We start from the raw sequence: 11,176 nt of genomic DNA, 5'->3' as shown, positions 1-11,176 counted from the left end.
AACCATAAAGGTCATTTGAGGACATCTACAATCTTGAAGTCTCAAAGTGGGGTTTAACCTAGAACAGATTTCTTGCCTGATTAAAAACCTGCAATGTTTAGATCACAGCACCAACTCTTTATTTTGTCCCTCAATGCTCTTTATGATATGGTCCCACTTATGTATCTTGCCTCACCTTCCATTCCCACCCCAGAGCCATGACACTCCCGTCACATTGGCTTTCAAACATACAAAGCTCATTTCTACATAAAACTTTTCCACCTGTGTTCTCTGCCTAGAATGCTCCTTGCTCAAGTGTTTTATTTTCTTCATTTTACTTATTACAGTTTAATATTACTTCATCTATTTATTGTTTTTCTGTTTGCTTCTTTGCTTTTGTGTTTGCATACTCCTTGTCAGTCTCCTCCCACTAGAAGGTAAATTCAACTCTACCAAGCACCATGGTAGATTGTAAAAATAGTCACAATTATTCTGGAGCCCTGGTAGTGCAGTGGTTAAAGCAGTTGGCTGCTAATTGAAAGGTGGGCAGTTGGAACCTACCAGCTGCACTATGGGAGAAAGTTACGGCATTTTAAACAGATGTTTGGACCTCACTTGCAGATTTTCTGATTCTGTAAATCTGGGTTGCAGTGTGAAAACGTGCATTTCTAACAAGTTTTTAGGTGCTGATGATGCTGGTCCAGGAAACACGCTTTGAAAAACAGTAATGGAAGAAAACTTAAATTGAAACAAAGGAAACTTAAAACTTAAATTGACACAAGGAAAACCTGGTAGCGTAGTGGTTAAGTGTTATGGCTGCTCACCAAAGGGTCAGCAGTTCGAATCCGCCAGGTGCTCCTTGGAAACTCTCTGGGACTGTTCTACTGTGTCCTGTGGGGTCACTATGAGTCAGAATTGACTCTATGGCAACAGGTTTTGTACAAACAAACAAACAAAAAAACTCAATGGTTCATATCTTTAATAGAATCTAATATACCGAACTGGAGGAAAGGAAAAAATAAAATAAAATAGTTGCCAAAAAGCTTTTGACAGCAGGCACTCACTCTGTAAATGTTGTTCAACAAATTCAACAATCATAGTCAATAAGTTATCATTTAACTGCTGTAATGTATTTTGTGGCATAGTGGTTAAGTGCTATAGCTGCTAACCAAGAGGTCGGCAGTTCGAATCCCCCAGGCGCTCCTTGGAAACTCTATGGGGCAGTTCTGTTCTGTCCTATAAGGTTGCTATGAGTCGGAGTCAACTTGATGGCAGTGGGTTTGGTTTGGTTTGGTTTTATGTATTTTCAGTTTTTCACACACCTAAAAATCACCCTTAGACCACCAGCACTTCAAAAGCACAGAACTTCTCCGTGGAAAGACAGACTTAGGGTCCAATAAAGACATGAAAACAATCAAAGAATCAAGCCACACTTTAAAATTGCTCTTATTCAAAAAGTTGCAAATGCAAACACCTCGTGCTAAGACACCTTGGACTTTGTTCCTAAATTATAATGTTTTGGGATTAGTCTTTTTCTGGGCCATTTAATGTTATTAGCTTAGCTGTGTGACTAATACAGTTAAAGTTACCATGAAAAAGCTAGAATTAAGCCCAAATTACTCATGCAACCACAGTTACAAGCCAGAATAGCTGAGCACATTGCCAATTGACAACTGTGGTCTTCCACATTTTAATCAAGACAGCACAATCGTACGTTACCTAAAGGGTTACTATATCAGCAGATTTTTTTTTTTTCTTCTTCTTCTTCCTTGGGAAGAAAAATGTTGGGATGGGGAAGAAGGTCACTAAGGCACGCTAATAAAGTGAAATACAGTATTCATATTTTTAAATCGTCTAGAAATTTTCACACTAGAAAGAAACCCATTGCACACCTGTCCAGTTGTTGTTCCACATACTTAACACTAAAGAGGGAAAAAAAAGTTAAGATCATTCTGTCATTTTATAGGTTTGCTCTTCTTGTATATACTGGTTCCCAATAACAAGTAGAGTTTTATTTCTCTTCTTCCCATGAGAAAACATTGAATCTAAACAAACAAGAGGAGTTGTGTATGATGGCAATATAGGAGTATTGGCTGCATCTGGCACTGTTCTCACACATCTAAATAAAAAGTCCAAGTATCAGCTTCCCTACACAATGCCAGTTACCCAAGTACCTGACAGTCAGATTATAAAGCATTTCAACTGCTTTCCAAATATTTAGCGCCAGCAACAAGAGTAAACCCAGGGATCTGGTTGTCAGCTCTGGATTTTGGGGTGCAAAAGAGAGAAACGTTTGCTTCTGGGTAAACATGATCTAAACACCATTATTTTTTAAGGGACTTTGTTTTTTCCTTGCCCAAAACATTGTTTGCTTGGAGTTGACACACCAGTTATCCAGAACATTCTCAAGGATATCCTGAGCACCCTCTAAGTGCCAGAAAACCTGGTAGGCATTGGGTACATGCTAAAAAATAAGATATGATTTTTTTCTTCAAGGTTCACAATATCTAGTGAAATGTTAAGCATAAAAATAAATCATGGCGATACGCTTTGATGAGTGTTGTTTTAGAGATAAGTACTGAATAGTGCAGACACAAATGACTGTGCTTAATTTGGTATAGAAACTCTTCACAGAGGACGAAATTTAATGTCTAGGTTTTTGCCTAGCAGAAAACATAGAGGGGGGGACTACTGGAGAAATAATGTAAAAATCTGTATGCGGTAGCCTAGGAGATACAGAGTAGTAATGGAATATTAAACATCCTGACATTAGTGACAGAAGTTGAAGCTTAAGAGGCAAGCAAAACACAGTTGGTTCATTGAGGAACGTGGACACGAGAGAATACTTACAGGAAAAGGATCATTTTGATGAAGCAGGAAGATACTTGCAGCGTTTTCCAGATCACCTTACATCACTGGAAAGACTTGGGTTCAAGTGTGCAGCTAGAGAATAAGGAATATGCAAACTGGAGGATTGAAGCTGCATAAGCCAACTACCCACTTCACCAGCTTCACACTTGAGCCTCCAACAGATCCCTCTTGACAGTGTGTAGACAAAGTCAAAGAGTTCTTGAGCCCTATCAAAGCACAGAGGAAGAAACTATTTGACTGCTCTATGAATTAGTATCAACATTTATTCAGATTAGATAAGACACTTATGGTACATTGAAAACAGAGTGATTAAAAACACATTTACGCAGATCTAATTTGTGGCAGACAGGACTCTCAGATTTGGCAGCTGTACAGTCTTAGCAAATATGGTTTTAATAATGAATTAAGGTTTAATTTATGGATTTTCCACATTGGATTGTTTAGAAATTAGTGCCCATTTGGGAGAGATCCTGTTGCACTGAAATTAGTGTGTGGGGATTGGTGTAAGGTTAATGGATTCGGGTGTTTAGAATACATTTGTTCCTTCAGTTCATCAGGAAGTCAGCCTGAGGCCTTAAAAAATAAAACTATCACCATCTGCACAGTAACAGTTAGTATTCATCAAAATATATAGCCGACACAACCAGATCAAAGTCCCATCAAAGAGGACCTAAGAGGCTTCTACCCCATTTTCACAGCGTTAAAACATGAGGCACAAAGAGGTGAAATATTTTGTCTGTCGTACTTCTAGCAGAAGCAAAGCTACAACTATTTCCACATCTTCGGACTTCAAATCTAATGTCCTTTCAGCCACGCCATAAGGTCTTTGATTCCGTGACCATTTATTTTTATCAAAGGGAACATTTTTATTCTCTTATATGTAGACATCAGCCATCAGCCCAGGTAAGATATGAACGTTATCACTCTCCCTGGGTATTGTGGTTGATTAGTGTATAAATCTTATGAAGTATCTGCCTGGTTTGCCATCTCCTCTTATTTATTTATTTATTTTTTCCTAGGAATTTATCTCATATTTCAAAGAGTTGATCTCTGGCAGCCATGCTTGTACTACGTGACCAAGCCTCCAGTTCATTGGGTTAGAGATGGACAATGAGCTGGGCTGAGTTGGACCAGTAAGAGTTTCACACTAGGATTTTGAAATTGAGAGGTTGACAGCTTCTAGTACAATTTGAGCTATTCACTTGATTTGAAGTAATGTAAGCTCAGGAATTTCAGGGCTGCCAATAGAAGAAGAACTGCAGACGAAGTGTCAGCAGAAGAAAAGAATAATACTGACAGGTAGAGAGAAGCAGAGGACAAAACCAGATAAGCCCCTGGGATAGAGCACCTTGGTTTCCAATGGTTCTCCAGTTTCTGATGGCTTTCCAGTGTCAAGGCTGGCCTGTATTTCTACTCTTGCATTCTGCAAAATATTCTTGAGTCCTCATTGTAATTTGGTACTAGGAAATGGAGTCACAAGTAACTGCCTCAAAGAAAAAAAATGTGATATTAGCTAAGGCACAGCAGTGCAGACCTAGGATTCCTTCTTCCCTGGATACACAGCTGTCTGTCTTTGGAAATATCTTGAAAGGATGAGAGTGTGGTTGGTGAGTCTTAGCTATCTTGAGTATGCAAAACCAGAAAGAAAGTGTAATAGAAGCTTATTGCACTTGAAGTGGAAAAAGCTAGGGAATTTACCTAGAGACTGCTATGTCCAGAACAAGAAATATGTAACTAGCAAATTCTATGCTTCATCTCTTTATCAGCCTGGTAGGCTACCTGCTATAAAAACATTAAAACTTAAGAAACTCAGTGCACTAACAGTTTATTTCTCACTCAAGCAAAAGCTGTGTTCAAGTAGCTCCCTTGGACACATATCCTACAAATAAAAACTCAGTTACTGTGATGGTTAAGATTGTGTGTCAGCTTGGCTGAGCCATGATTCTCAGTGTTTTGGCAGTCATATAATGTACTGATCACTTCCGTGTTGAGATATGATACGTGACCACCCTGGTGATGGGACCTCCTGAATGGTACTGGCAGGGGCAGGCCCTGTGGCTGCTCACCACCCCCTCAGCCTTCATTTCTCTGCCCTCAGCCACCTAGTCCTTCCTGCTCTCTTTGCTGGGATTTTTGCTTGTTCCAGGTCCTGCAGCTGACTCCTGTTCATCTGAACTTAGGGTCTTGGGACGTGAGCTAGCAGCTTACCTGCAATCATGCCTGCCGATCTTGAGATTTGTGGATCTTTGCAGCCTGCAACAGCCCTGCTCTCCAGCCTGCTGATCTTGGGTTCACCAGCCCCTGTACCAACATGGATTCAGAGAAGGCTCTTTCCTGCATTATGGACTTGGGACATTACAACCTCTAAAAATTGCCTGAGCCGTTTTCTTGACATAAATCTCTCTCTATGTATATATTTACTTATATGCTTTACTGGTTTTGCTTCTCTAGAGAACCCAGCCTAAGACAGCTAGCCAAGGTCAGTGCCTCAGTGGCTTCACCATGCCCTCACACTTTCATTCCTCTATTGAATCCTCTATGTCCAGCAAGCAGATTAGAAGGAAAGGGAATCCAGAAATTTCGAGCCTGTAAATTAAAACACCTCCTGCTATCAGGCCTCAAACAACAAAGTTAAGGTTGAAAAAGATTCTGAGGTACAAAAGTCTCTTAATGCTCAACCCTACAAAAATAATTAGATTCAGGGCACAGCCATCCCACCTATTATTTCAAATGGCTTATGAGTAGACAATAATAAACAGAGAAGGAGACACATGAGCTAGAAAGAAAAGATATAAATGAAGCTTGAAAATTATATCTTGGAAATAACTTTGAATGACAATTATGAGCACATGAAGCCTACAGGAAGTATACAGATCAGAAGTCTACTAAGTTTATAAGGAAATTGTATTACCAAAAGCATTCAGAATCTTATATTAATATGCCTATGACTCAGTTTTTTAAAATTGTTTTATTGTGTTAAAATATGTCTGTATATATAAAACATTTGCCAGTTCAACATGTTTTACATGCCCAACTTAATGACATTGATCCTGTATATCATGCTCTGCAGCTATCACCACTATTTCTAATTATTCAACCACCACTAACAGAGTCTTAGAGCAGAGTTCACGTAACCAATTATCTTTCCTTCCCTGTCTGTAATTTGGGAGTTTTATCCCAAGAAGGGAAACCCTGCTGGCTTAGTGGTTAAGTGCTATGGCTGCTAACCAAAGGGTCAGCAGTTCGAATTCGCTAGGCACTCCTTGGAAACTCTGTGGGGCAGTTCTACTCTGTCCTACAGGGTCGCTATGAGTCGGAATTGACTCGAGAGCACTGGGTTTGGTTTTTTTGGTTTGGTGTCCCAAGAAGTCCCTGAAAGTGAGTTTTTTTTTTTTTTTTTTTTTAATGGCACAGAGTCAGCCTAAGTCTCTGAATGACTGCCTTACCACCTATAGCCAACTAGACTTCAAGTGAGTTAGAAAGTTTTATTGTACTAAACTGAGGTGAAGGAATTTATCTATCACAATACCCAGAACTGTCTTTGCTAATAAACTCCTCTTTCTGTAAAAATAAAAAAAAAGAAAAGTTAAAGAGCTGATAGAGAGAATGTGGGTTCCTGCAATTAGAATAGAAATTTAAGTGAGAGGATCCAAGTATGGAACCATTACACAGGATCCTCCGAAGAACTCTAGGATACCTTGTCCGCAGCCCATTTGCAGGGGGATAAAAATAATCAAAATAAATAAAATAAAACAAAGTGTCTTGATCTCTAAGGATGAGGATAAATACAGTCTCCACTACCTCCAAATCCACTATATAATAGATATAAATACAAATAGATATAAATAACTTCTGCATTTGCTGCTAAGAAACTGAAACTCATACTACCCAATTGGTTTATAATTCTACCCAATTGGTTTAGAAGTCTATTCCCAAATCATGAGCTTTCAAGAATTCTTGAGATGGTTCCTAGTAAAGGAAATGCTTCAAATCAAAACCGAAGTTGTAGTTATGGGAGTTGAACTATCAGAAAAATATCAGCTCTACAAAAAAGGATTCATTGGGCAAGTCAGTTGCAGAACTCTCTAGGACAGGCTACAAAGATACGAAGGTATAAAGACGTGTTCTCCTAAAGCTGTGTATCACTCCAAGCAGAAAATCCTACCCTAAATCCTTCCCAGTAGTGCCCTGAAGATCTGAAAGAAGAAAAATCCTCCCAACAGGAATAAAATAGGAGTGAGATTGATAAACCAATTACCACACATTGCTGATATAAACAGTTGACCTTTTCATTTATTTTACTGCAACTGTTGCTCAGGATTCTGTTTATCCTGTGGATCCAATATTCCATGGGCCATCCTGGAGATGTTGGTTTTACCCTATTTGCTAAATGGAATTCTTTATGACAGTTTTCTCTTCCACACCCCTGCCCACTATAGCCTACACCTGGCAGAGGTCTTTTGGCATTTCCCCTTGACGCCATATAGTTACCTACATCTGTACAATGCTACCTCTTAGGAAATGACTAAGTGTATTTGCAGAGGGGGCCATACTCAGGGACATCTGTGAATACTCAGGAAGAAGGAAAGATATTTGTGTGATGGTTAATTTTACATGTCAACTAGGCTAAGGTATGATTCTCAGTGGTTTGGCCAGATATTGAACTGGTTGCTATTCTATAATGTCATGTCATGTAATGTGATCACCTTCCATGATGTGATCTGACGTAATAACCGATCAATTGGAAGGGAAGTTTCCTTGGGAGTGTGGTCTGCCTCCAGTATAGAAATGGATGTTCTGGCAGGGCTCTCTCTCTCTCTCTTTTGACCCTGAGCTTTCTTCTCACCTGACCCATGGATTTTGGACCTGCCAACCCTACAATTGCATGAACTAATCCCTTGAAGTAAATCTCCTTCTTTCTCTCTCTCTCTCTCTCTCTCTGTCTCTGTCTCTCTCTCTATATATATATGGAGCCCTGGTAGCCCAGTGGTTAAGAGCTCAGGCTGCTAACAAATAGGGCAGCAGTTCGAATTTACCAGCTGTTCCTTTAAAACCCTATGGGGCAGTTCTACTCTGCCCTATACAGTCCCTATGAGTTGGAATCGACTTGATGGCAACAGGTTTGGTTACACACACACAGTTCCATCTACTGGCTTTGCTCCTTTAGAGAACCCAAACTGAGACAATTTGACTGTTGATTAGCCGAGGAATAAAATGAGAGAGACCCCTTTGGAAGTATCTCACAGTCCATGGTAACTTTCTTTCCATGGGAATTGACCTTTCCACCTACAGATGCAAGCAATATCTCTGGAAGTCTGTTTATACAACATGACCACATACATGCCCTATTCTGGGCATAACCGATAGGACAGAAATGGGTACAGCACTGAACCTAAACCAATAAAATTACTTTTCCTGGAATTTTAGAGTTTCAGATTCTAGTTTAACCTAGGAAGATTACCTCAACTGAGGTGATGCAAAACCAGCAGAAGTGAAGCTGGGTTCCTCTGCTAAGATCCCAGAGGTAGAGCAAAACCTAGACTGCCAAGAGTGGAGAACGATACAAGCATGCAGAGAAAAGCAGAGACAAGAGGCCGAGAGACCTAGGAAAAACAAGAAAAGGAGTGACCGCATGGACTTCGGATTAATCTTACTTAAGAGCCAGCAGTACAGGTAGTCCTCAATTTACGACCATTCATGTTAGGACCAACTGCATTTACAACCATCTTTTTTTTTTCTTCTGTACATGTTTTGTTAGTAATATGTACTACATACATGTTGCAGTGTGTAATTTGCTGATGCTATCATTCTCATGCAACCCCACAAAGACAAATAAAGATTGGATTTATAAAGATACAGAAAATAAAAAGCGATAATAATAAAAACTAAAAAAAAAAAGAGGTATTCGACTTATGTCAGAACTGACTTACGACAGAGTCGTCAGAACAGAAGCCCATGTTAAGTCAGGGGCTACCTGTACTCCAGGACGTTCACTATTATGAGATAACTCTGTATCTTCCTAATGAATGCTTCTTTTGATTTAAGCTAGGTCAAGTCGGTTTCTACTTCCTAATGCCAGAAGCATAGGGCAGCAACTAGTCACTCTCTTTGGGGCCAGGCCCTTTGTGCAATTAACTCTCTAACCTTAACCTCACCCTGCTCACTTGTTTTATTTTCCCCGTTGTCAATCTCTTGAGGGCCAGCATGCCCCCTGGTCAAGTCTTATAATGGCTAGAGAAGGAATCATGGTAGTCTTCACCAGCCAGTCCTTTTTTTTTTTTTTTAATAATTTTGCTGACTGCAAAAATTCCTTTCCCTTTGCTTTCCTGAAGTCAGATTTCAAAGGATTATTCTTTATATGATTTTATAGCTGCTATTTTATTTTTTTTATTCTGCTACTAATTCTGTTTATCTAGTTCACATTTGGCTTTGCTTAAGTAGGACATACTTTATCAAATCAGAAAATATGGGGATTTTTTAAAATCATCTTTTTTTGATGAATTGAACTCATCTGTGCTTAGTTCAAGTTTTAAAAAAAAGAGTTGTCTTCAAGTCAACTCCAACTCACATCCACCCCATGTGTGTCAGAGTAGGGTGGTGTTCCTTAGTGTTTTTCAATGGATGATTTTTTAAAAGAATATCACCAGACCTTCCTTTTGAGGTGACTCTAGGTGACTCAAACCTCCAGCCCTTTGGTTAGCAGCTGAGCGTGTTAACCATTTGCCCTACCAGGGGGCTCCAGTTAAGTTTCACTATATGGTATTTGGGTTGCTCTAGCCACTTCCTAAGGTCCCTGGCAAGGACAGGGTACAGGTCTCCTAATCAGCTCGGCTCTGCTGGTTGGTAACCACACGGCCAATAGTAGGTGGGACTGGTCTACTCCAACTAGGGCATAGCTCCAATTTTTTTCTAACTCTCACATCTCAGTGACCCCTCTAGTCTCCCTCCTCACCTGATTGAGTGAAGACATTTTATCCTATATCTCTTATTCTAAAATAATAACTCTGGGGGAAATGACACCAAGAACTATCTTCTCCCAAAGAACAAGGCTTCTTTCTCTCCGGTTCTTGATCTATTTAAAATTTCCTCATATTTTCCCACATCTTAAGGGTCAGTTACAAAATGGACACAGTTTTTAGGCAATAGGAGGAGTTAGCATGCAAGCTGTACTGTCCCAAAAATAATTCCTTTGAACACCTGAAAGTACTTAGCTTCTGGAAGATTAAAAGAGCAACAAAGTAAATTTTGTTTTCTTTACAACTTTGCTTTGGGTAGTATGTTGTTATTGTTTGGTGCCCTCAAATCAATTGTAACTCATAGCTACCCTACATGACAGGGTAGAGCTGCCCGCATAAGGTTGCCTAGGCTGTTGAAATTAACTCAAAGGCAGCGGGAATCTTTAAAGAAGGAAATCGCAGAGTCTTTCTCCCATGGAGCTGCTGGGTGGGTTCAAACCTTCAACCTTTCAGTCAGCAGTGGAGCACATAACCACTGTATCACGAGGCTCCTTTTGGTATTATGATTTGGTACAGGCTCATTTTCCAGTTAATGGAGAAAGGTTAGACTTCACTGAGTAATTCTATCCCTGTGGCCTATGTTATGCTGCTTCAAGATTTCCACTAAATATTTGGAAGCAAGGAAGAATGAAGAAAACTAAAGATACAAGGGAAAGATTAGTCTAAAGAACTAATGGACCACATCTACCACAACCTGCACTGGACTGAGTCCAATACAACTGGATGGTGCCTGGCTATCACTACTGAATACTCTGACAAGGATCACAGTACAGAGTCCTGGACAGAGATGGAGAAAAATGTAGAACAAAATTCTCACTCAAAAAGGAAGACAAGACTTGCTGGCCTGACAGAGACTGGAGAAACCCTGAGAGTATGGCCCCCGGACACCCTTTCAGTTCAGTAATGAAGTCACTCCTGAGGTTCACCCTTCAGCCAAAGATTAGACAGGCCCATAAAAGAAAAAAAGACTAAAGGGGCACACCAGCCCAGGGGCAGGGCCTAGAAGGCAGAAGGGAACAAGAAAGCTGTTAAGAGAGAGTCCAAGTTTGAGAAGGGAGAGTGTTGACATGTGGGGTTGTTAACCAATGTCATAGAACAATGTGTATACTGACTGTTTAATGAGAAACTGGTTTGTTCTGTAAACCTTCATCTAAAGTTCAATAAAAACTTAACAACAACAACAAAAAAAAGATTTCCCCTAAATAAGTTATTATATTGGACACTGGAAACCAGAAAGGAAACATCAGTGTGCAATTGGTTCTGAGGTTGACTGGGGATTTGCTGTTCTAGGCTGGGCTCGGAAGGACAGC

The sequence above is a fragment of the Loxodonta africana genome, chromosome 17 (assembly GCF_030014295.1).
Source record: "Loxodonta africana isolate mLoxAfr1 chromosome 17, mLoxAfr1.hap2, whole genome shotgun sequence".
NCBI classification, from domain to species: domain Eukaryota; kingdom Metazoa; phylum Chordata; class Mammalia; order Proboscidea; family Elephantidae; genus Loxodonta; species Loxodonta africana.
The sequence above is the reverse complement of the archived record's forward strand: the minus strand, read 5'-3'. Positions refer to the sequence as shown.